General features: G+C 45.8%; 1 protein-coding gene across 1 annotated transcript in view; it reads left to right on the top strand.

Moving 5' to 3' along the window:
• Nucleotides 1–7,864: 7,864 nt before the first annotated feature.
• The window catches only part of LOC117882762 (H(+)/Cl(-) exchange transporter 5), a gene marked incomplete in the record, with an annotated part of 107,430 nt that continues 87,834 nt past the window's right edge, over nt 7,865–27,460 (top strand). Inside the window, 1 exon segment of the mRNA XM_034781528.1 lies at nt 7,865–8,068.

The raw sequence follows: 27,460 nt of genomic DNA, 5'->3' as shown, positions 1-27,460 counted from the left end.
TCAAGGAGCCTGCCTGCAGGTAGGAGGCAGCCCTGCCTAGGCAGGGGTGGCGCGGGTTAATGACCTGGTGCCTCCTCCCACCCAGTGGTAAACAGACTTTTGGTTTGGATGCCATTTAGGGTTGCCAGGTCCCCTTTTCGACCGGACTTTCTGATTAAAAAACAGGCACCTGGCAACCCTATGGCACCTGGACACAGAAGCCAAAAACCGGACTGTCTGGGTAAAACCTGGATGGATGCAACCCTAAATCTTTCACCCTTAGGGCACCACTCAAACCCAGCTCAGCTTAGTTAGCCCAGTTGTTACCAGCTGACTGCCTGGCAGTCTCTGTGAAATGAGTGGGGTGCGTGTGCGTGTCTGTCTATTTCCTGGTGGATAGGTGTCCCCATTACAAACATCACTATTCCAGCTGAATGTCGCTGATAGCAGCACACAGGCCAACGGCTGAACGGGTTATGGTGACTACTGAGTCCTTTCTCCCTCTTAAGCGTGGTCCTTCCATCTCAGGGCTGAGCATGCCTTGCTGTTGTCTAGGGGGTAGCTGTTGTGGATATGACTCGCCCCCATCAGTCTGCCAGGGCTATCAGTCCGGCATCTCTTGCCCACACAGATTCACTGACAATTAATCAGTTTTGCAGGAATGACTGAGTCAGTACATAGCATCTGTCTGGGGGTAATGCACATCAGAAGTAGAACCAGCTCAACAGAGAGAGATCAGAACAGGGGGTTGTACAGTCTGCTACATTATTATATGGCAGCCTGGGATCATGCTGGGGGGAATGCAAGTAATGTGCACCGGAAACCAGCAAGCTGGTATCAGGCTGGCTGTTTCTAAGAAGAGTGTTCTGGGGTGGAAGTGAAGAACAGGTGTTGTTTATTTCCTGACACTCACCATTCACCACTCCTCCCCATTCAGGGGGATCCATCCAGCTAGGGAATGAACTTCCAGAGGAGAGGAGGCAAATCCAGATTGTGACTATATTTAGTAAAAGTGACAAAACTCTCCTCTTTGAAAAGGCCTTTATATCATATAACACTGACACCCCCTTCTGCTCCTAAATCTCAACCACCAAAACCCTAGCCCAAGCAGAGTTTTGACCCTGTAAAGGGAACAGAGCCAGAGACTCCATGAAATCCACTAGGGACCTATTGCTATTTATCATACGTGAAAGGTGCTCAGATGCTATGGTAATGAGCAGTAGGTTAAGACCCTTACATTCTGAATCTTGGGGCTTTTCAAAGGCACATGGCATTGGAGCAGAAACAGTTGAACCAGCACGTCGTTCTCTCTCAGGAGCAATTATGCTATTGAGGTGACCTGGGGGAGCAATGAGGGTCTCCAAAAAGACTGCAGCAAGCTGGGTCTGATTGCACAGAGAGAAAAGAAAGCAGCAGATAAGATAGGTGCCCTGACCTAAGTCCCTAAGACCCAGTCAACACACACAACCACGGCACCATGCACACACAAGTTATCCCCATAGGGAGCAACACAGCTTTAAGAGAAAAAGACCTGACTTTTTTCTGTTTCATGCTAGGGATGTAAATACCATTTAAAAAGTTAACTGTTTAAATGATTAACAAATATTTTGTTTAAACGGTTAACCGGCTGGGGCTGATCCGTCCGGGAAATACGGCTGGGGCTGTTCTGACCTGTGCGGGGCCAGCTCACCGGCCCGGAGGTTAACAGTTAAGGTGGTTTAACTGGTTAACATTTTACATCCCTAGTTCATGCTTCGTTAACTGACTGAATTCCAATTGCTGACTTTTATTATGACTGATGCTGTTAGGGGCAGAACCCAGCTGGATTTTCAGTCCCCAGGAAGAGTAAGAAAAAACTCTTTGACTTGTAAACAAAACTGATTTCCTCTGGAATCATTGAGGGAGGAGGATAAAGACGGAGCCCCTTGATGACCTATATACAGAGTCACTTTTTTGACTGTCCTTTACCACTGCTGCTTAGTTATATAACATGCTGCGACCTCTGCAGCTGGTAAGCAGCCAGAGTTTAAAGGTATTTTCCTCTGATCTCTCTCTGGGGACAAGCTGTAAGTTCAGACAAGTGCTTGCTCCAATAAAAGGGAAACTGTCCAAGCCTCAACTGCAGCAAACCAGATCTTGTGTTGAAAGCCATGTTGCTAATGAGACAGGCCCAGAGAGAGGTTTGTATCTGTTTCAGAGTGGTAGCCGTGTTAGTCTGTATCAGCAAAAACAACGAGGAGTCCTTGTGGCACCTTAGAGACTAACACATTTATTTGAGCATAAGCTTTTGTGGGCTAAAACCCACTTCATCAGATGCATGGAGTGGAAAGTACAGGAGCAGGTATAAATACATGATAAGATGTGATTTGCCTTATCTATGTTACAGCTGCCCTCTAGTGCCAGGAAAATATATTTGGGTTAGTGCTGTCCTCTCCTGCCAGGAGATTTGGAGAATGAGCTATGCCGGTTGGGAACTCCTACATATGCGCTTCCCATCATGCCCACAATAAAAGTCTGCTGGAGCCCAAAGCTTGGCAGCAAGAAGCATCTGAACTGTATTATGATGGTTATTTACTCTTTGTATTGCCGTTGCGCCTATAGGCCTCAGTCAGCTAATGGAGGCCCATTGCGCTAGGTGCTGTACACACATCATATAACAGACTGCCCCATGTCTTGAATACATTTGCATTACAGTAGCAGTTAGAGGCCCCACTGGGCTGGGTGCTGCATGTACACATAGCGAGACAGCGTACAGTCTACACCAATGGCTCTCAACCTTTCCAGACTACTGTACCCCTTTCAAGAGTCTGATTTGTCTTGCGTACTCCCACGTTTCACCTCATTTAAAAATGACTTGCTTACAAAATCAGACACAAAAATACAAAAGTGTCACAGCACACAGTTACTGAGAAATTGCTGACTTTCTTATTTTTACCATATAATTATAAAATAAATTGATTGGAATATAAATATTGTACTTACATTTCAGTGTATAGTATATAGAGCAGTATAAACAAGTCATTGTCTGTTTGAAATTTTAGTTTGTACTGACTTCGCTAATGCTTTTTATGTAGCCTGTTATAAAACTAGATAAATATCTAAATGAGTTGATGTACCCTCTGGAAGACCTTTGCATACCCCCAGGGATACATGTACCTCTGGTTGAGAACTACTGGTCTATACAGAACAAAGGGGGGAAGGGAAACAGGGGGGATGACTTGCCCAAACAGATTAATGGTAGCAGAAGGAGTAGCACCTAGATCAGTAAGCTCCCAGGTGAATGCCCCAGATACTAGACCACAAGTCTGCAGACTGAAAGGTTTAAAAGTCAGTGGCTCAGATCCTTGGCTACAGCTGAGTGGCCCATAGCCCAGCTCAGAACAGGTATGTGCTCAGGTGGCCTTTGCCTTCCTCTTTCCAGAGTCCATTCTGTACTGCTCTATTTCCTCGTGTAACTTAGTGCAGCCCTCAGGCTGCTCTGTCATGCCAGTCTCCAAAGGCCTCAAGCAGCTGATACAGCCCTTGGGGATCAGCATCCCAGCCATGCCCCTGACACAGACCAAGGGAGAGGGGTGGCATAGGAAGTGCAGTGCCAGCTCTACATCATAGAAGATCCCCCTACACTGGGGTGATCTCCCATCGGCAGCTCTGCCAGGGGTCTACCACAGTGGGGAGTGTTAAACAGCTGTACCCCAGCTGGGAGCTCTGGGCCAACATCATTAACTATTTCATGGCTGACCATTTTAGCAGACCCATCCAAATAATGTGCCTACCTGATAAATCCCAAACACCCCTTCCATTCCTTCCTAGGAGCCACAAGCTCCAGCTGCTCCCCACCCAAAATGTGGGGATAACATACAAATACAGGGAAATTTAATAGCAATCAAACTAGCACAGGAGCTACTGTGCTGCTTATGGTTTCATTGTCCTGTCCATACAAACCTTCACTGGTTACTGTGAAGCTCCTGCAGGATTTCCAGTCTGTTGTGCTACAGAAATCACAGGCCTTGCTACAGAATTTAGATCCAGCTTGCCACACAGTCCACAAGGCCCTGGATCTAAGGGTCCTGCAGAAAGCACCTGGGACGGCTACTGCTTCATGGCATTCCAGTCACTGAGACTAACTTAATAATTATAAGGAAAAGAACACCAGCAACACAGAAGGGAAGAGGATATTTGAGAAAGTCATGGAGGCTGGAGAATGCACTGTGATGCTTTGACACCCACCTCCCCAGCCACTGACCTGGAGAAGCTGAGGAACTGGAGAGAAATTTCTCGAAATCAGAGGAAATGGAGAGAAATCCACCTGCTTCGGCTGGGTCCAGTATGAAGTCCTATAACTACAGCTCATTCAACTCATTCAAACAAGGCCTATGTAGAACAGGCAGCTGGGAGCTTCCATTCAGTTCCTGTTGGAAAGAGGAACTCGCCATCACAGTTGATCACCATGTTTCATCATCACAGCGACAAAAAATGTCAAAGCTATTCAACCAAGTGTGGAGTCTCCCTCTAGTGGCTAAATGCTACTATGCAAATTACAGTACAGTCCTGCTCCAGCGTGTGTGAACTTTAATACATGACACCCAATTTTCTGACAATCTGGTCCTATGAAAGCTGAAGTTAATTACATATTAGACTCTGCATAACCCTCTTTGTTGCTTTTACCTCACTGTACTGGTAACTATCCGTTCCATACAATAGCCTCTCTACTTTCAGTGTCAGTGAGTTAGAGAAAATCTGTGTAGCTTGTATGTGCTGCAATATTATTTAATAACCAACACATCTATCCAAGTCAGGGTTCCAGTTTTAAAGTCGTCTATTGTCAGACACCCCTATATCTCCTAGAAGCTAGTTACAAAAAGAAACATGCACTAATTTTCAGCACTTAACAGGTTTATTTTATACCCTAGACTTACTATAAAGCATCTGACTGATTGTTCTGAGTTGCCTGCTTATTCTCAGACAGTACAGTAATTCTGGTCCAAATTCACATTCAGTGATGCTAGGAGTCCTAAAAACCTGACCCAGAAGATTATTATATTTCCTTCCTCTTTTCTTCACAATATTTTTTTCTTTGATCCTCTCTCCTGCCTCCCAATGTGCTCATAAAACGGAGAAACAGCATTGGAAAGAAACAGGTATGCTACAGGTAGGCTCATTCCAAGTCACCATGCACTGCTCTTCCAGTTTCCCTCCATTCTGTTCTGCAGCCGTCTGCTATTCCAGTCTGGGGTTTCCCACATACTATTTTCCTGATACCCCTCAAATTCAGCCTGTAGCTCACCCTGCTATCCAGCCCTGAGTTTCCCACCGACCCATAGCTCTGCCAATGCACCTCAGTCCTGACCTGATGCATCTCCTGCTATTCCAAGAACACGTTTGGTCTTCCAGAACAAATCTTCAAAAGGCAACACCCGATGCAGAGTGCACAATGGCTGATCACTCTGTGATCCCTGTACTTGAAGTATTTAACATTTGACAAATGCTTTAGGATATCAGAAATATGAAAGGTAATTCTGTTCTATTCTATGGGACAAACAAGACCATTTGGAACCTTCCATTGATCAGCATATAAATTTTAATGTATATAACAATATTTTGCTCTTCTCTAACATCTTTCCTACAGGCATCTCAAAACACTTTACATGCTTTAATGAATTTACTCTCCCTCCCTCTTGTGTATTATAATTCCCATTTATCAGACTGGGAAACTGAGGCACAGACTGGCTACCCACATTCTTGTAGTAAGCCAGAGGCAGAGTTAAGCATGGAACCCAGCTCTCATGACTCCTAGGCCTGTGCCTTAAACATACGATCATCCTTCTTCCATTTACATTTTCTGGCTCAAACTAAGCAGTGTGATCTAGTGAATAAGGCACTAGACGGGTGGATGCAAGTAGAGCCTGACAAAATTTTTGCACCATAACTTTTCTCCAGTGAAAAAAGCAGATTTGGTGCCACCGAAACACTTAGCAAACTTGGGTCAGTTTCACCAAATTGTTTAATTTAAAAATTAAAAAAAGCTCCTACACAAAAGTCTCCAAGAAATCAGTGTTTCATTTTGACACTTTCAAAATGAAATGTTTTGATTTTTTGATTTGAGATGACTTTTTGTTGCAAAATTTCCTTTACTTTTATTCTTTGTAATATGAAAACATACTCAAAATGGAAATTAAATGTTTTCTTTGACCCCATGCAATTTTTTAGCTTTTTTATATGCCAAATTCTTTGAAAAAGATGGTTTTCAGTTTGACCCTCCCCCCCCCCCCGCCAATTTTTTGGAATTGCTAGTAAATTGAAAAATCTGTTATTTGCCCAGCTGTAGTCAGGGCACCTAAGCATGCAGGCCAGAGCCATAAGTTGCTTCTAGCTGAGCAAAGGAAGCCCAGATAGAGGGTCCACATGGAAGGCATAGGATGGGAACTGTGAGAATATGTGCAAACTTTTATTATTATAGTGACACCTAGAGGCCTCAGCTGAGATCAGGGCCCCATTGTGCTGGGTGCTTTGCACACAGGTTAGTACTAGACATCCCTGCCCCAAAGAGCTTGCTGCCAGGACAGTACCATCTGCAGTGAGGCTTAGGTTAACCTAACTACTGTTGGATGGAGTATGAAATTTTTCACAGCCTTGAGTGATATAGCTAGGTCGATATAAGTTTTAGGTGTAGACCAGGCCTGAGTTATCAGCGCATCATTTTTGTACTACACTGTAGTTGCCTGACAAGTTGTGACAGGTGTTGGTCTGGCACACCTGCTCACTGTGTAATGAGCATGGCACAGCAGTGCACCAAGCATGCAAAGGAGGATGGGTGGCAGTGAATCTCAGAGGCCCTGGTGAGTAGTTATTACAATGCCAGAGCACTCTGAGTGATGTAAAGAAAATCTGAGAGAGTTCAAGTGTCTCGGAAGAAGCTCTGGAGATAGTGGAACTTCTCTGGAAACTGGGGTGAATGCATTGGTGCTGGAACTAGGGGTGCTGCCACACCCTCTGCTTGAAGTACATCTCTACTCTGATATAACATGACTCGATATAACACAAATTCGGATATAATGCGGTAAATCAGTGCTCCGGGGGAGGGGGTCGGGGCTATGCACTCCGGTGGATCAAAGCAAGTTCAATATAACACGGTTTCACCTATAAAGCGGTAACATTTTTTGGCTCCTGAGGACAGCGTTATATCGGGGTAGAGGTGTACTTTCCATTATATATAGGGTTTATAGTTTGATTCGGTGGCTCTCAGCACCCCTACTATACAAATTGTTGCAGCACCCCTGAGTGTGTGGTCTCTAACTCTGGCAGAGCGATTGATTTTTAACCATTCCAGGGCAGGGTGAGGCTGGGGCTACGTGGACAGGTGGGACTATGGGCGAGATGTAGTGTCTCATTTAACCTGGAGATGGACCCATGCTACATCAGCAGAATGCAGATGTTGGTGGGGGGGGAGTCTGGATTTGGCTCTTTGTAAAGCTAGAATCCAGCTGTGAAACTTGGCAGAGGTCTGGCTTCCACCCCTCCTGCCCTGTGCTAGGCCTGATGAGAGACAGTGGTGGCCCTGGTAGCTCATGTAATCTGCTCCCCTGCCATTTCACTTTATTTACACGGACATTATGTTTGGGGGGCACCCTGAGCTAGGGGATCAGTGCAATTATCCCCCCCCTTTGCCTGTGTCCATAACACCCCCAAACTCCTGCCCCCAAACCCTTTGCCCCATACTTGAGGAGAGGATGGGATGGGGGATCAGACAGCTGACCTCTCTGCTATGCACCGGGCAGGCTGCACCAGGTACCCAAGCACGGCGCCTCGTCTGCCAGCACCAAAGATGGCGGCCCAGAGGCTTCACGGGGCGCACTGCTGCTGCGCCAGCGCCCCTCCCTTCCCACCCGGGAGTTGGCCGTAGCGCGCAGGCTTCCTGAGAAGGGAAGGTGGGTGGTAGCGCCCGGGATGGAGGCGGCTGCTACGGTCACTTGAGCCGCTTCCCACCCCCGCCGTGAATGGAGTCTCCCTCCCGCAGGTGCAGCGCTGCAGGGAGCCGGGCGGCCCGCTGAGACGCGCCCTCCCGGGAGCGGGGCCGCTGGTTCCTCGAGAGGTGAGCGTCCCGCTGCTCCTGGCCTCCGAGCAGCCCCGGGGAGACCCCCAACCGGCCGCTGGCCCCGGCAGGGTGCTGGGCATTGCGGAAAGGAGGGGCCCGGGGCAGGAGTTGGGGAGGGGAAGCTGGAGGGGCCCTGGGGCAGGAGTTTGCTGGGGGGGGGGGGGGGGAAGCTGGGGGGGCCCTGGGGCAGGAGTTTGGTGTGTGTGTGGGGGGGGGAAGCTGGAGGGGCCCTGGGGCAGGAGTTTGAGGTGGGGCTCCGCGGTATTTGAGACCCCTTCCCCTCAGTCCAGTGCCTCTTCACCAGTGACTGTGTGAGCATGCTGGGTGTCAGCGCTGCAGGTTCCCTTCTCCCTAGCAGAGGGTAGCAGGGTCGAGGCATGTGCTCGTCAGGTTAGGAGGCAATAAACTCTTCTAGCTGTATGTTATCTTGAAGCCACCCAAATCCCTTTGCAGATGCTGTCTCAGCAGTGAAACCCTATCCCTGGTAAACTGCCCAAGTCGATCACCTAGTATCATGGCCTTTCAAATGTTTCACAGAACTGGACTGGGAACTTCGGTGCTGCTTTGTATAGGGGGTTGGCTTAGGTTGCTGCAGGTGGGGTGCTTGAGGCAAAACCAGCAGTTCCCAAACAGTGGGCCATGGACACTGGTGCTCTGCAGAGCCTTTTGTGGTGGCTTGTGGAAAATTGTCTTGTCACATGGTGCTGGCTGTTCATTAAAGGGTGTTAAATAAACAGCTATGGATGCATCACTCTCCTAATGTAAGCAGCCATTGTAGTTGCCACAGTGTTGTTATGGGATCACATATGGGCAAGTAGATTGTTTTGCAGACACCTGCTTATTCACGAGCATATTGGCAATCCCCTTAAAGTGGTCCCTATCACTGAAAAGCTTGGGGCCTATCTGCCTTATACATACTTTGAAGTCCTCTTAAAAACCTGCAGCAGCTTTCTGGATTGTCTGGACATAGGAAACATTTTGCATTTACAGTTCAGACTCCATATAGTGCGTCAGACAAGGTGTGGCTCTTGTGTGAATTCTTACAGGAACTGAGTAACTGCTTCTAGGATGGAAAGTCTTAATTGTAAATGGGACTATGGGGTCTTGTGATAGGTTCCCAAGTTCCTTGGTCATGTGTTGAGCAAAGCAGCAAAAAGGTCATTTAAGAAACCTTTTTTCATTTGTCTCAAAGTGTAATATAGTATCCTTCATTTAACACATGCCTAGACCTATATCTTAGGGTTGTGTACTGCCTGCTGCCCATCCCTGTAATAACTGTGTGCTGGCCACATGAACAGGGCCGGCTCTAGTGTTTTTGCTGCCCCAAGCAGCGCAAAAAAAAAACCAAAACAAAAAAACAAAACTGCCTTTGGCGGCAGGTCCTTTGCTCCGAGAGGGAGTGATGGCCCCGTGACCGTATTGCTGCCGAACGGCCAGACATGCCACCCCAGGCACCTACTTGCTATGCTGCTGCCTGGAGCCGGCCCTGCACATGAAACTGATCAGCGGTAGTTAACATCCTTGTGGAATTCATGGAGACTCTGCCTCACAGTCTTCTCAGGACACAGAAAGCTCAGCTTGTGGTGGGTTGTACTTTAAGAAAAAAAACACACAATTAGGGCAGGGAGTCAGTTATGAATGTTGTTCTGGTGGAGAGCTTTACCAAATAGGAAACACTGCAAAACCTTCGTAAAGGTAGTCACTCATTTAATCTCCTCTGGAAGCTCATTTCACAGCTGAATCCCTTCAGCTGAGTACTTTGTCCCCAGCCGCCTAAAGATGCCTTCAAGGCTTTGTGGTCTGCCACTATCTGGCTCATATACAGAGATGTGGTCTCTAACAGGGTCCCAATACATTACTTTCTTTGAAGGCTACCACTGAGGCTGTAGACTAGTATCCGAGGCAGGGTGGGAGCCCCGTGGAGGCACTGAGGCACAAGCTTGATGTGTTTACAGCCTAAATCAGGGGTGGGCAAACTATGGCCCGCAGGCCGAATCCTCCCCACCAGCTGTCTTAATCCAGCCCTTGAGCTCCCACTGGGGAGCAGGGTTTGGGGCTTGCCCTGTTCCGGCATTCCAGCCGGTGAGCAGGGTTGGGGCTGCTCCGCATCGCTCCCGGAAGCAGCGGCATGTCCCCCCTCGGACTCCTATGCGTAGGGGCAGCCAGGGGGCTCTGCACGCTGTCCCCGCCCCAAGCACTGCCCCCGCAGCTCCCATTGGCCGGGAACTGTGGCCAATGGGAGCTGCAGGGGTGGTGGCTGCAGGCAGGGCAGCACACAGCAGAGCCTCCTGGCCGCGCCTCCGCGTAGGGTCTGGAGTGAGGAACATGCTGCTGCTTCTGGGAGCCACTTGAGGTAAGCGCTGCCTGGAGCCTGCACCCCTGAGCCACACCCTGGTGCCCAAACCCCCTGCACCAGCCCTGATCCCCCTCCTGCCCTCTGAACCCCTCAGTCCCAACCCAGAGCACCCTCCTGCACCCCAAGCCCCTCAGCCCCACCCCAGAGCCCGCAGCCCTCACCACCCCCTCACTTTCCAGCCCCGTGCCCCAGCCTGAAGTCCCCTCCTGCATCCTGAACTTCATTTCTGGCCCCACCCCAGAGCTGTACCCCCAGCCAGAGCCCTCACCCCCTCCTGCACCCCAACCCCAATTTTGTGAGCATTCATGGCCCGCCATACAATTTCTATACCTAGATGTGGCCCTCGGGCCAAAAAGTTTGCCCACTCCTGGCCTAAATCCTGGAGGAGGCTGACAGCTGCAATTTGCACCTGCTTGAGCCTTCATGCTGTTTTCATGTTCGGGTTCAGATGTGATGAATTGCAATAATTCAGTTTAGAGAGGACAAATACATACATAGCTGTGACCAGTTCCTTATCTGGAAGGAAAGGGCAGAGTTTGCTAGCAAACTAAAAGACATTTTAGTCACTTATGCTGCCTGATTGTCCAACTTTTGTAAAAGTAGAACTCTAAACCACGAATGTGCTTCAGCAAGTCTTTGGTAATCAATAGCTGCAGCTCTGAAAACTCAGGGGTTCAACATCTAGTAGTGATGCTTGCATCTGGAAGTGCTGTGAACTGGTGTTTGCAAGTTTCAGAGTAGCAGCCGTGTTAGTCTGTATCCGCAAAAAGAACAGGAGTACTTGTGGCACCTTAGAGACTAACATATTTATTTGAGCATAAGCTTTCATGGGCTGAAACCCACTTCATCGGATGCATGCAGTGGAAAATACAGTAGGAAGACACACACACGAAAGCTTATGCTCAAATAAATTTGTTAGTCTCTAAGGTGCCACAAGTACTCCTGTTCTTTTTGGTATTTGCAAGTTGTATTGCTGATGTTACATCAAAGCATCGTGGTTTGCTAATCCAAGCGCAAGCATCACTACTAGTATCACCAAGGGACCGCTCTTATAGCCTCTGGCAAATCTTTCATGGAATTTAAGGGGAGTTATACTTTAAGCACTGTGATATTGGATCCTGAGTGAGTTTGAAGTACAGTGTGTTGAGATTCAATTAGGGTTTATTGAGAGCTAAATGTGTAGCCACATTTTTTGTTCTTGTTTTGACAAGGTCCATTTGCTTGTATGGTAAGCAGAAGTTACTAGTTTACACTGAATGTAAATTAGTTTATAAATATAATAAGATGCAGTGATGTTTAACAATAGTTTGTTAAACAGTGTAATGAATTTGTAACCTAGACACGTTACATTTATCTATGCATCTTTAACTTCAGGAAAATAAAACAACCAGTCAATGTAATTAGGTAACAGAGAGGCAGTGGTAGAGAAGACTGCCATATTCCTGGTGCTTTGAACAATGATAGCAATACAGCAAGAGATCCTTAGTCTTGCAAACATGACCTGGGTTTTGTATGAAACATTGGAAACAGCAAAAAGAACGAGGAGTACTTGTGGCACCTTAAAGATTAACAAATTTACTTGGGCATAAGCTTTCATGGGCTAAAACCCACTTCATTGGATGCATGCAGTGGAAAATACAGTAGCGCGCACACACACACACACTGTTGCATACCAGCTATAATGAGACTAGTCAATTAAGGTGGGCTATTAGCAGGAGGAAGAAAAAAAATGTTTGTAGTGATAATCAGGATGGCCCATTTCCAACAGTTGACAAGAAGGTGTGAGTAACAGACTGTTAATTGATTAGTCTCATTATAGCTGGTATGGCAACACCAATTTTTTCATGTTCTCTGTGTGTGTGTGTGTATATATATATCTTCCTACTGTATTTTCCACTGCATGCATCTGATGAAGTGGGTTTTAGCCCACGAAAGCGTATGCCAGACAAACATGGCTACCACTCTGAAATTGGAAACAGCCTTTCAATTGATGTTTCTTTTTAAAGCAGCCCCGATTTCCTTATTTTTCTGCACCCTGAAGAATGTGTAAGTCTTCTGTAGAGGTGGCATTAGCAGAGGAAATTGAAGTGCCTTAAGTAAGGGATATCATAAAGACTTTTAGGTTTGTGTATGGCTGGCTGCGGAATGTACTCTTATTGCTAAGAAAATGCAGTTTGAGCTGTTAAACTCTTCATGGGTTTATAAATGAGTTTCTAGATCACGCTTTTCCTTTGCTGTTAAATATTTCACCATTTGCTTCTCCTGGGCTGTGGGATGACAGATTGTAGCAAGAAAGGATTTAAAACTTCCTCCTTTTAGCTTCTTGCTTAAGCATTGGCATCACAGTAAGTGGTTTGAAAATTGAATACTTCCCTTGCTTCACCCCCAGACAAGAACTTAAGAACTTTAGGTAGTGAAGCTGTTTCTAAGCCAGGCTTTATTTAGGGAATGAGGGCAATTAAAGACTTCCTCCTACATAACAGGGTGAAGAGGTAAGTTTAAACTAAACAGTAATATGTTGACTCATCAGTTAAAGTTTTGACAGAGCTTCCCTTTAAAGATTTTTTTTAAACACATACACCCCTCTTTGGGACAGGTCACTTTCTGTATACAAGTTCTCATGTTCAGTCTTTTCACAGAGGAAATTTTGATAAAAGTTGATCAATTAGATAAGGAGTCTGTTATAGGACTTTGAATAAGTACGTGTTGTATTCTGAAAGTTTAAAAATTTCTTGTCCTCTGATAATTCATACTCCTTGATATCAACACTTGCTTTATGCACTTTGCCACAATAGGAACTAACAAACAGGATATCTTTTGCCCTGTTGGAATACAAACAGTTTTAATTTATTACAAGTTGACTTTTCAATAGTCTCCACATTTTTAAATTTCAATTGGAAGCCTGGCAAATATCACCCTCTCTGCTCCACTTAGGGCTTCTCTACATAGTGGGGGAGTGCATGCTATGGGGTGTGATTTCTAAAACATGCTAACCTTTTTACATGGACCAACGAATAGACCTTTCTGGTGTGCATTACACGTTCCCTAATGCACTTTCACATAGTGCTGTTTGAAACAGTGCTATGTGAAAGTGTGCTCTGGAACCTTTAGTGCACACCAGAAAGGTCTATGTGGACCAATTAATAGGCAACATGTCAATATGCTTTATAAATCACACCCTTGTAGTGCATACCCCCCACAGAGAAATGACCCCCCATTGTGTAGCTGGACGCTTAATCTCAGCTTTAAGTGTCAGTACCTCTACATGATAAAATAGTTTTCAAAATATAAATATTAGGTTTGGACTGTAACCCTGACAGTGATTCCCCCCCCCCCCCCCCCCAGCGAATATACACTGATTATTCTTGCTTATTTTTCCTAAAATAAAATCAGTCACCTCCAGAACTGTGGTTTGTGTCAGAATCTTCACTGCCCTACACGGGGAAAAATGATGGCCAAAGAGCTTAAGGGAAAAACATAGAATCACAGAATTCCCTGAGTATAAGGACAAGCAGCTATGTTTTGAGCTACCGCCACACTCTGTGTTGCCATCTCTCCTGCCCCACATTGTGCATCATGTCTGACTTGGAGGGGCTATATGTGGGGATGACCTTACCAACAATGTAGCAAATTGTGATGTAGAGTCTTGGCCTAAGGCTGGTTCCTGAATGATATCAAGTCATTCACAAAGGCTATCAACCAGCCTTCAAAAGGTAATGATTTTCACTTATTGACTTGGGTTGTATTTCATGTAGTGACCTAGATATGAAAGACTTTGTGTCCCATAACTATGGCTTCTGTTTAATTTTGTGGGGCAAGGGTGGTTACTTTTAGCAATTTTTGAGTTCTAGGTAGATGTCCAAAACTTGGTGTGGCGTGTGGGTTTTTTTTTTTTTTTGAGCTTTCTCTTTGTGCATACTGTCATGAGTAATTATTTTAATTTGCCCGAGTACACTCTAATGTAGTTCTGTTTCACCAACAGGGTCTGTGTGGAACAGTTAATATGCAGCATGTTGGTACACTTCAGAAATCATACCCTATAGTGCGCATTATTGTCGGTGTAGACAAGCCCTTAGATACAAGTAACCATTTCTGATGTTTTTTCCTGGCGTTTACTGGATAAATGTCAATTTCATTTTTTGTATTGTGGGTCTTTTACTGGTGTTTATCGGTTAAAACCAAAAAACAGATGCCTTACCCAAAACCCATCCCGGAAGCCTTTCAGTTCCCCTTGTTCTCTTTTAAGCAAGTTCACTTTTATTTTTATGCTACAGTGATAGCATAAGAGTGAAGGAGAATCTGAAGCAAATTAAGTGTGGTAAATGCCCCTTTTTTAACACATTAACCTCTCTTCAGTGTAAATGTTCCAGGTGAACACTGGCTGTCAGACTAGAAAACTTGGAGTAACAATTAGATCAAACAGCCCCCTGTAATGTGGACTTTCAGAGTAAACATTTACATCTGATACTGCATTACAAATCAGTGTCAGAGTGCATCTCAGCAGCAGAGAAGAACATTCTGTTCTCAGTTTCTCTGATCCTGTTGGATGTGCAATAATGGTAGTATTGGTGATCTTGTAAGATCAGCTGTCTGAAGAGAAAATCCCTCTGAAAAGGGAGCATGTAGGTAGTAGCTAGGGTGAGAGATGTTGGTTTACTTAGCAGTATTTGGGGTATGGGTGAGTAAGGTTCACCCATCAAGCTTTGGATATTGTGGCTGTCTCATTAAAGGCTATAAAACTTCTTACATGGCAGACTACGAATCTCAAAGCACATAATTCAAGTCTCTGTGCAAGCACTCAGGGACAAAATTCAAATGTCCTGGGACCAAGTACCAAAAAATCAGGGATAATCTCTTATGTGTGGGGAGTGGGGACACGCTGAAAGCCCTTAAGTGTGCATATTTAAGGAGGTCGTTTTAAAAGGAAGTGAAACTGATACTGTAGAATCTGACATTTTATGCTGTTGAAGTTCCTATCTTTAAAACCTTCTTTAATGTGATGCTGACCCAAGAATTTTTGTTGCAAGATCAGGGACTTTCCTGACCTCTCTTTTTAGCGAACAGTAAATTACAATTGTAATTTAATATGTGAAGTAGAAAATCAGATTTCTTGGATTTTATAAGGACTGTTGCTATATCAAATGAATAGAGCAGGGGTAGGCAATCTATGGCATGCGTGCCGAAGGCGGCACGCAAGCTGATTTTCAATGGCACTCACACTGCCCGGGTCCTGGCCACCAGTCCAGGGGGCTCTGCATTTTAATTTAATTTTAAATGAAGCTTCTTAAACATTTTGAAACCTTATTTACTTTACATACAACAATATATATTATAGACTTATAAACCTTCTAAAAACGTTAAAATGTATTACTGGCACGCAAAACCTTAAATTAGAGTGAATAAATGAAGACTCGGCACACCACTTCTGAAAGGTTGCTGACACCTGGAATACAGCATTTCACCTAATACTCTAATGCAAAATATGATCACCAGGCTGTGCTCCAAAGTTGTAATATAGGTAGCACTTAAAATACAGTTGATTGGGAGTTGTACAAAAGCGTAGACAATGTCCAAGGAAAAGCAGGGAATAGATATCAACAGGGAATCTTAATGTACCCAGTGTGGTGATGCACTATTTTGGATGCAGAAAACTATCTTTTAAGAGGGCTACAAAGAAATTGGCTCATCTGTGAATACCAGGACAGGTTTCAAATTACACAATTTTCCACTGAGTTTTCTCTTTGTAGTTGACTTGTTTCTGTGCACAACTTATTGTCTGTAACAATATCATGTATCTTCACCTACCTATGGAAGAAATGCTTATGGGTATAAACAGAGGTTTCAAAGTTTTCCTGAGTCTGCACACAGCGCTGGTGCTGCTACTGCTGCTCGTAGCTTTGCCAAGTAGAGTGAAATTAACAAAACTCTGATCTATTTTACTGTTACTTCTCAGAACCTTTTTGGCAGCAGTGGAACATCCTGCTGATTCTGGTTCTTCTTGAGAAACCTCTGAGCAACAGCATCAGAAGGAGGTGCTGGAGTTATTCACAGTGGAAGCAGGACCCAAAAACAGACTGGGATGGGGTAGTGTAGCAGAGACCTCTTTTCCTCCCACCTTCATCCCTGCAGCAGCCATTCTTTGGAGATGAGATGGCTTTATCTGTAACTGGCCCATGCCTGGAACTTTCACCTGGAAGTTATTAGAATCATCCCAAATCTCACCACCTTTTGAAATATAAACTGTATTTTTCACCTTACCTTCACAAAATAGTAAAATAAACTTACCTGGGAGTAGAGGATGAAGAGTAGACTGATCCTTTTGTTTACTGATGGAATGTGTAAATGCATTTAGGTGAGAGTGGTAGAAATTCGTGGCTAGGACTTTCCCTTCAAAGCAGGTAGGGGCTCTTGATGGGGTGAAAGAGGCAGAAAGCTCTTTCTCGTTTTCAGCACTGAAAGAGGGGTGAAGCTTCAATTTGATAAAATGTCTACTAGCTAGATTCTGCTACCGGTGGAGCTCCCAAGCAGATCTAGGGTTATCTCTCCGGTAGAATTCCCAGCAGCTGATGGCAAGGAGCTTGTACCTCGTTGTAGCATGCCCTCTCCCTAGTCTTCTGTATCTGCATTTGGGCTAATAGGTCCTTTCTCTAGGATGCACCTGGCAAATTTTTCAAGCCCTGATTATAACGTTGTCCTGCACTATTGCCTGGTAGGTTGGGCATAAGATTACTGTGCTTCCTGTAGCCACTTAACTTAGTGAAGTGAGCACTAAAAGTAAAGTTTACATATCTTCTGTTTGTAAATAAGTGTAATGAATACTCCTATTGCTTGAGCAATAGTTGAGTTACAAAAATAATCACCATATCTTAGCCACCACATCACACTCGTGATGAATTGCTTATCCACCATGACCCTAAGTCCACTTCAGAATCTCAGCTTTCCAAAATACTCTCCACTAAGTGTGAACTACGTTATTGGCTTCTAGCTGTACAACGTACATCTGGATGTGTTAAAACATGGTGTTCAGAAGAGTCCAATTTTCCAAGCAATTTTGATTGCTCTGTAGAACTGTCACTTGCAAACTTCACCAGCAATGATTTTGTAGCTTTTGTTTTTGTTTTTGTTTTGTCCCCCTCCCCTCCCCCCCCCCAGATAATTGATAGAGCTGGAATAGCATTGAACTAAGAACAGTTCTCTGGGCAGTTTTAATTTAAAAAAAAAAAAAAAAACAACTTATTGGATGATGTAATTGTAAATGAGGAATTTTGTTCCCCTATGCCAGTGAGTGGTGTGCTTATTTCTTATAACAAAGTAATGGAATTAAAAAAGTTAGTAAACCACCATTGTTTCTCCATTACCAAACTTAATTTCTGTTGTCTCATATTGGAAGTACTACTTGAAGCAAGTTATTGGGAGATTGTACTTCACGGACTTGCTGGGTTTTTCCTTTTCCCTTATATAACAACATCGGTTATTTCTTCCATTACAATAAAAGTTATTTTGCTAACTCAACTGCATTTCAAAACTAGAGTCATTAAATTTTTGGCTCAAATTATGAGGCAGCATTTTTGATTTAAATAAATACCTTGAGTAATTCCCTAGCCTCACTCTTCCTAATTCAGATTTGATTCAGTTTTATTGATTTGTGCAAAAAGTAAGGTTGTGTATAGTTAAGGGGCAAGGCTGCAGCCCTGCTATTCCAGAAAGTGGTACTGCTTTCTGGCAGTATAGCTATAATGCTGATGTCTCTGGCTTTGATCTTCGGTAGCATTTTCGGCTGTGAGGCACTCTTGCAATTGTTGCACTGCAACCTACAATTAGGAAATTAGGTCTCTCTCTTACTGGATAAACAGTTGCTGTTCATGTACAACTTGTTTAAATACAATGAATGGAATGCATTTATTTGCAAGATTTAAAGATGGGGAAGAGGGTCTAAAATGTTGGTTGATTAGATTGCATAACTGAAAAGATTTAAAAAAAAACTTGGTAGCTAACCTTTCATTTACTGGTCTAACAGGTGAGGTTAAGAACTCCAGCAGTTTCATGTCAGATCCCGCTGTCTAATGGCAGCCTTGACATGTGGTTAGCAAAATGTCAACATGTTTGCAGAATGGTTGTCCAACTGTTAATATAACTTCTTTCACATCAGAGGGACTAGCTGGACTGTCATCATGCAGAGTGGCTTGAGCAAAGTTAGTGGGGATTACTGTGATAGTGTATAAATCCTCTCTGGGACAGGGTTGGAACCAACCTCTTTGTATCTGCTAATCCTTTTCAAAGGCATTAACTATCTGGGGAAACTCCTCCTCCATCTCAGCAAATTGATGTCCCTTCCCCATCATTCGTGCCCCTCAAGTCTCCTGTTATCTCTTCCCCCTCCCCCTGTTTCTCTGTGCCCACCCTAGATTTCCCCACTTTCTATTAGTGAAGGTCTTTCTCTGTCACAACACTATTGTTTGCCAGGCCTCTCCTGACCCATGGGTATGTTTCTGTTCCTAACCTCTGATCCAGGTGTTCGGAGGAAACAAGCAATTCCTCTTTTCCTTGTGTGGCTAGAGAGAAGCTGCCGTTCCCTCTTATTCTGACTCCCCTGCTATCTGAATCTAGGGGCATGCATAACAAGACAGTTCCTCCTTCAAAAAGTTTATAATATATGATACGTGTGAGACAGGTTTGGGCCCTTTTGGGTGTCACCTGATGTGCTGGGATGGCACTGAGTCAGCCTATTCTGGCAGTCTGGGTCCTCTTTACCTGGCCTTGCTGGGTTACGCTCACAAGCCTCTTCCAGCCAAGGACAAGGGTAGGGCCACACCCAGCTGCACAGAGAGACAGAGATCCACTCTGGAAAGATTCAGCCTTAGGGGCTTTCCCCAACACTCTTGTGCCCACTCATTTTAAGAGGTACAAACCCAACGGTTTTATGAAATTCGCTCTCTCCCTCAATGTGGAGGGAGATATGCACAACTTCTTGCCTCCCCCACCCCGTTAGAAATTACATAAACTGGATTATATTATAAACAAGAAATAAGTTTATTAACAAAAAAGGTGACCAAATAAAGCAAAATACGCAAGCTAAGCTCAATATACTTAAGAAACAGGTTACAAAATGTAAATTCTCACCCTAAATGTTATTGTAGGCAGGATGCAAAGTTTCTGTGATTCAGAGTTCCAGTTATATTCTTTTACAGACTGGACACCTGTCTCAGTCTGGACTCCCCTTCCTCTCTCTCCTTCCCCCCCCCCCACCTTCCCTTCAGGTGGCTCTAGCAGTCTTTCTTCTAACAGGCCTTGGAGAGGAGGAGTTCCATTTGCCTTCCTCTCTACCTTTAAATAGGATTTACGTAAAGCGGGAATACTTTGTTTCCCAAACTTGACCCCCCCACCTTCCCGTGGAATGTTACAAATCCCAGGTAATATTTAGTGTCAGGTGACAAGACCACCTGACTCTGTAGTATTACAGCATCCATGAGTCAGTGGCAGTACTGAGCGTCTGCAGGAAGGCCAAGCCTTTTCACAGTCCATTGTCCTCATTGATGGGTCAGCCCTGTCTAGCTTTTCCATTGTTGGTACCTGAAGTGTTAGCAGTGGGGCGTCACCCAAAGTAGCATAGTTGAAATACAGATACATAGTTAATATTCCTAACTTCAGATACAGAAATGATACAGGCATACAAATTGGATAATCACATTCAGTAAATTATAACCTTTTCAATGATATTTTACAAGACCCATCTTGCATAAAGTACATCTGTTATGACATATTCATATCATAAGCATATTTTAATAAAGAATATGGAGTGAAACGTCACAACGTGCCATATTAAGGCTGTAGGACAGGGATACAATTAATATGCATAGCTTAGTATATATACATCCCATATACCCAGTTGCCCCTCTACCTAGCCATTACTATCTGGGCAGCTTCTTGTGGGTGTCTTGGAAGAAGTGAGTCTTGAAGGAATGGGTAAAGTAAATTCTAACTTTTCATTTAAAAATCCATCTTTGCAAGAGACTGTGTTCTCTCGTTATACTGTTCTTTGTATGTATTCAGTCTGGAATGCAAGAAAAAGTTTTATAGCAGCTGATGTTACCATCAGGCTAGTTTTAAAACGAATCCAGCTGGTTTCCTTCTCCCTCAAAACTACCAATAAACCAGGTACCAGACTACAGCAGAAGCCAAACTTTTTAGCTCCAGCTAGGAGTCTTGCTTATTCCCATACATCATATGCCAAACCACCCACTCTCCTTAATACCTCTTTGTAATCTCCTATTTTGCATTCAGCAGTGTCTGAGATGTGGGCCAATGTAAGGGAGCCTGGCAGAGACAGCAAGAATTTATATTTGCAAGGTCAGAGTGGCAGTATATTGGATTAAGTAGTAACAGGCCACTGGTAGAGTAGAAGGTGACACCTTTGGGGACAGACTTAACAGTTGGTAGTTAGATTTCATTGTCTAATGGCAAGTCTTGGAATGGGGTACACAGTGCGTATAATAAATATTTTGCACCATGCTCTTAATTATTCACATTTGAAATGTTGATTGGCAGGCCTTTCATAGTGCAGAGTAGATTCATACGCACAACTATTGCAACTGTGCTTCTAAAGTACTACAAATGCTGGTTTTGGAACATTAGATTTTGAACGACTCTCCTGAGAATGGGACTTCATGGAGTTTTTCAATTTCTCAAACATAGTTTGGAAAGTGATCAAAGACAAAACAAATGAGGCAGTTTCTAAAAAGACCCCTGTGAGTATACTACTTGATACAAACTAATCACAATAAGGTAAATTTGGGTATTTGGCATGTAAGGTTAATACAGGGAATTTGAAATCTCATAATCTGTTTTACTGTAATATATTATGGGCCCATTATTGTCAGGGTGTGGAAGTTTGTACAGTTCTGTAGGCAAACCTCTTACAAGTGTCAAACAGAACTAAAACAAATTAAGATCTTAAGCATTAATACTTCTCAGTGCTTGCTGTAGTGAGGTTGGCCGTACCTAAACACCATCAGTCATCGCAAGTAACTTCAGATTTTTCTTTGAAATGTCTGGTTTGATTTTGAACACCTGGTTATTTGTGACATTGGGGTGCGTGCGTGAAAAGAGAAGGGCCTTAATGATCTTCATAGCTTATAGATTCATAGATTCTAGGACTGGAAGGGACCTCGAGAGGTCATTGAGTCCAGTCCCCTGCCCGCATGGCAGGACCAAATACTGTCTAGACCATCCCTTATAGACATTTATCTAACCTACTCTTAAATATCTCCAGAGATGGAGATTCCACAACCTCCCTAGGCAATTTATTCCAGTGTTTAACCACCCTGACAGTTAGGAACTTTTTCCTAATGTCCAACCTAAACCTCCCTTGCTGCAGTTTAAACCCATTGCTTCTGGTTCTATCCTTAGAGGCTAAGGTGAACAAGTTTTCTCCCTCCTCCTTATGACACCCTTTTAAATACCTGAAAACTGCTATCATGTCCCCTCTCAGTCTTCTCTTTTCCAAACTAAACAAACCCAATTCTTTCAGCCTTCCTTCATAGGTCATGTTCTCAAGACCTTTAATCATTCTTGTTGCTCTTCTCTGGACCCTTTCCAATTTCTCCACATCTTTTTTAAAATGCGGTGCCCAGAACTGGACACAATACTCCAGCTGAGGCCTAACCAGAGCGGAGTAGAGCGGAAGAATGACTTCTCGTGTCTTGCTCACAACACACCTGTTAATACATCCCAGAATCATGTTTGCTTTTTTTGCAACAGCATCACACTGTTGACTCATATTTAGCTTGTGGTCCACTATAACCCCTAGATCCCTTTCTGCCGTACTCCTTCCTAGACAGTCTCTTCCCATTCTGTATGTGTGAAACTGATTTTTCCTTCCTAAGTGGAGCACTTTGCATTTGTCTTTGTTAAACTTCATCCTATTTACCTCAGCCCATTTCTCCAATTTGTCCAGATCATTTTGAATTATGACCCTGTCCTCCAAAGCAGTTGCAATCTCTCCCAGTTTGGTATCATCCGCAAACTTAATAAGCGTACTTTCTATGCCAATATCTAAGTCGTTGATGAAGATATTGAACAGCGCCGGTCCCAAAACAGACCCCTGCGGTACCCCACTCGTTATGCCTTTCCAGCAGGATTGGGAACCATTAATAACAACTCTCTGAGTACGGTTATCCAGCCAGTTATGCACCCACCTTATAGTAGCCCCATCTAAATTGCATTTGCCTAGTTTATCGATAAGAATATGATGCGAGACCGTATCAAATGCCTTACTAAAGTCTAGGTATACCACATCCACAGCTTCACCCTTATCCACAAGGCTCGTTATCCTATCAAAGAAAGCTATCAGATTGGTTTGACATGATTTGTTCTTCACAAATCCATGCTGGCTGTTCCCTATCACCTTACCACCTTCCAAGTGTTTGCAGATGATTTCCTTAATTACTTGCTCCATTATCTTCCCTGGCACAGAAGTTAAACTAACTGGTCTGTAGTTTCCTGGATTGTTTTTATTTCCCTTTTTATAGATGGGCACTATATTTGCCCTTTTCCAGTCTTCTGGAATCTCTCCCGTCTCCCATAATTTTCCAAAGATAATAGCTAGAGGCTCAGATACCTCCTCTATTAGCTCCTTGAGTATTCTAGGATGCATTTCTTGCCCCTGAGCCTTAAAATCTTCAAGGATCCATATCAGTGGTGGGCAGCCTGCGGCCCGTGAGCCACCTGCAGCCCATCAGGGTAATCTGATTGCGGGCCACGAGACATTTTGCTTACGTTGATTGTCTGCAGGCACGGCCCCCCCACAGCTCCCGGTGGCGGAGTTCACCGTTCCCGGCCAATGGGAGCTGCGGGAAGCAGCGGGCAGCATGTCCCTGCGGTCAATGTCAGCAAAATGTCTCACAGCCTGCAATCAGATTATCTGTTGGGCCGCATGCGGGCCACAGGTTGCCCACCACTGCTCGTATGGCAGCCTCTGGTCTTCTGACCAAGGACTGGATACCTCTGTAATTGGCTTTAGGGAGGGAGGTGTGCTAAAGAGCAAGATGAAGCAATGCCTTCCTTTCTTCCCCAAAGCTTATACAGCACTTCTGCTTTTAATATTTTGTATCCTTGTTCTATAGAGCTTGCTTTGTCAGTGCCAGAAGTCCAGTTTTAAAAGCCAATTGACTGGATTTAATTCACTTGCATAACAGTGCCTCAGTATTTCCATTGCAGTCAAAAGAAGGGTGCCACAGATTGCACCCAGCAATGGGAGCCATTTGGGGTATGTCTGCGCTGCAGTGAGGAGCGAGCCTCTCAGCTTGGGTAGCAGACTCATGCTAGCTTAGCTTGAGCTAGTGGGCTAAAAAAAGTCATGTGGATGTTGCCATTCGGGCAGCAGCTGGGGCTCTGAAGTCCACCTGACTCTGAGTCTCCACCAGAGCTGCAACATCCACACTGCTATTTTTAGCGTGCTAGCTGGAGCCCTGCTTGTGCAGGTCTATGTACCTGGATTGAGAGACTCACTTCCTGCTGCAGTGAAGACATACCTAAATCTACACCTGGCTGGTTGGAAATAGGCAACTTCCTGTATCGCTACATTTGAAGGGTTTTAGTCCATCTGTGTTCCTTGTATCAAGTTCTTACTACAGCCGTGTTCTCAGTCCAGTTTTCCCTTTATTGGTTTCTTAAGTTTTAGTAGCAAGCTCTTTAAGAGAAATATTCATAGTAAATGAACCACATACAGTGTTCAGGATTTACCCATTTTTCGCACCACAGGATTAAGACTTTTCTGGATTAATGCAGCGCTTTGGGCAGTTTCAGGCAGCCTAGAACTGCATCCAGAAGTACCTGTTTACAGTAGATTTCAGATGAGGTGAGAATATTGGTGGGGGCAGTAGACCAATAGGCTTTTTTGTGACAGAAAAGGGTGAGAGTGTGGTGTTGGTGAAGAGAAAATCCTTTGCTTTTTTAAATTTAATTTTATTTATTTTTATTTTTTAAACAGCATTATGGTCCGTATAGAGCTTTATAGTAAAAAATGACTGGTTCCCCCCCCCCCCCCCCCCCCCCCCCCAAAAAAAAAAAAAAAAAAAGAGCCTGCATTTAAACTGGACATAATTCAGTAAGGAACAACAGATAAGGATTACCATAGCACAGCAGTGAAACATTATGAAATGTGATTTATACTGAATATGCATCTTATTGATCCCCTTTTAAGATTTGGAATTACTTTTAATGTAGTGGAACCACATTTATCTAGTCTAACTGGGACTGAGGTCAAATCAAATGATTACAAATCTGGATAATCTGGAGAATGGCCAAAGAGCTCAGCCCTAGGTTGTGGGGCTCAGGCTGTCTGCCCCAGGCGGCAGGGCTCAGACTTCACCTGAAACGAGTCCTGCTGTTCAGTTAATATGGAGAGCAGGATAATGGAGGCTGTGACGGTGTGGACCCCTTGGGAAGTCACCTGATGTGCTGAGATATCATTGAGTCTATCTGTTCTGCCAGAGTGGGCCCTCTTTAACCTGTCTTACTGAGCCAGGCTCTTGAAACCTCCTCTAACACAGCGGTTTTCAAACTGTGGGTCGTGACCCAGTACTGGGTCACGGAATGGAAGGCACTGGGTTGCAGCGGCTCTGGTCAGCACCGCTGACTGGGTCGTTAAAAGTGCCATCGGTGGTGCTGCATGGCTAAGACAGGCTAGTTCCTATGTGTTCCGACACCTCGCTGCACCCCAGGAGCACCCAGCAGCAGGTCCAGCTCCTGGGGGGGGTGTGTCATGGGGCTCCGCGTGCTGCTCCCACCCCGAGCACCGGCTCCGCATGTCCATTGGGTGGGAACCGGCCAATGGGAGCTGTTGGGGCAGTGCCTGCGGGCAGGGCTGTCCTTAGGATTTATGGGGCCCTACGCAGTATTATTCAACTGTTGCCCCTATTCCCGATGGCAGCCCGGGCTGGCAGCCTGGGCTCACAGCCTGGGGGGAGGGACTAGGCAGCAAAGGATACCGAGCTGCCCAGCCTGCCTCACGATGGTGGAAAGTCACAGTTCCCCGCAGAGACCACAGTACTCTCTCCCTCACGCGGAATGCGCTGCGCCGGCGCATGCAGCTTTGTGAATGCAGCCCCTGCCTAAAGAGACTGCAGCACGCGCTGGGTGCGGGAGCTGACCCGCTTTTCTCCGATGTCATGGGCGGTAGGGTGACTAGATGTCCCGATTTTATCGGGACTGTCCCGATATTTGCTTGTTTGTCCCACGTCCCGACCGATGTTCGGTCGGGACACGGGACAAACAAGCAATTTTGCCCTCTGCCCTGGAGGGGCTCACGTGCCCTGACTCCGCTCCCTCCTTCCCCCATTGGCTCCCTCCCCGAATCCCCGCCCCCTCACTGCCCCATTGGATCCCTCACCAAATCCCCGCCCTGGCTGCGCCTCTTCCCCAAGCATGCTGCATTCCTCCTCCCTCCCAGGCTTGTGCTGATCAGCTGTATGGCGGCAGCACAAGCGCTGGAGGGAGGGGATGACACTAGCGTGCGTAGCGCAGCCATTAAGAAGGTGGTGTAGCAGCTGCGCCTGGAGGCCAGACCATCCCTCCCCGGGCCTGGGCTGCGGAGGCTTGAAAGCTGCTCAGTGACTGCCGGCGGTGGGGTAAGGGGAGAGCGACCCCAGCAGGGTGCCAGACTCCCCGTGCAGTGGCATGGGTCAGGGCCTGAGCTGCTCGGGAGCAGGGGGCTGCTGAACCCTGTGAGGGGGCGGTGGGGCCGATGGCCAGAGCACGGGGAGCTGCGTTCAAGTCCCAAGCTCCCGCAGCCCAGCAGTGGGTCGCAGGGGAATGTGGAGCAGGGTCCGCGGCGGAGGCGGCACTCCAGGGGCTGGGCTGCCGTGGGGTTCAGGGAGGGGAGCGCTGCTGTCGTCCTGTGCGCCGCAGCCACCGCCACAAGTGAAGAGGTGGCAGCAAACTTCACTTACCTGGCAGATGCCCCAGCCCTACTGTCCGTGTCTGCAGGGTAAAATGACGATCAGAAAATGCTGGTGGTGGGAGTAGATCTCCCATGAGTCCCCTTAACGTGAAGGGCCCCGGGGAGCCCAGAGGAGTGACTGCCCCATGAATCCGTTCCGAAGTCAGTTACTACTGGGCGCTTGCCCACACGGGATCTTCCAGAGTAGGCCACGGGGCGCCCGGCCGGGCAGCCAGTGCCGCACCCAACCCCGCGCCTGAGGGACAGAGCTGGTGCCCGTCGGCCCGCTCCCCTGGGGCGGCTGGCGGCCCCCGTTCCTTGAGGGCTCCCGTGTCCCCCAGCCCCTTTGCCCAGCTGTCTGCACATGCCGTGCCCTGCCCCAATCCCTCGGGGCTGCAGCGCAGGGATGGGCCGCGGGCAGATCTGCGCTACAGGCTGTTCTTGTATGTGGGGCACTCCGGCGGCTTTTTTTTTTTGCTCTGCCACCAGCCCCCCTTTTTTTTTTTTTAAACTGCCCCCTCCCGCCTCCATGTCCCGATATTTCACCTTTGTCATCTGGTCAGCCTAGCGGTGGGTGAAGCTGCCCCTTGGGGAGGCTTGCTCCCCAGCCAGGGCCATCTCTGCCATTTTTGCTGTCAAAGCAAAAAAAAAAAAAAAAAAAAAAAAAAGCTGCCCGGAATGCTGCCCCAGGCACTTGCGCCTGGAGTTGGCCATGTCCCCATCCTCCACCCCTGCTCTGACCCAGGCCCAGCCCTCTCCCCACTGTCTCCCTCCTCTCTTCCCTCCCCATCCCTGATCACCCCCTTCTAGTCAAATCCCTGAACCTAAATGAAGCAAATGACATTTGAAAAAAACACTCTTCTGCAGTTTCTTTCTAAAGAAAATGGCGCATGTTTTCCACTGCCTGCTAGATGGTGAAGACTGGACATGCAGAAGGTACCTAATTAAAAGCACTAAATTTGTGAATAAAACTGGTCAGTCATGGGTTTTTTAATATACTCTGAAGTTTGTCAGAGATTTGTTTGCAAAAACTTTGTAGTAAGGGCAAGTCAGCTGGTCCTGCTGAATAAAACATTAAATATTGTGGAATACATGA

This window comes from Trachemys scripta, chromosome 9 (assembly GCF_013100865.1).
Source record: "Trachemys scripta elegans isolate TJP31775 chromosome 9, CAS_Tse_1.0, whole genome shotgun sequence".
Taxonomy (NCBI): domain Eukaryota; kingdom Metazoa; phylum Chordata; order Testudines; family Emydidae; genus Trachemys; species Trachemys scripta.
Note: the sequence above shows the minus strand (reverse complement) of the source record. Positions and strands in the feature narration are given on the sequence as shown.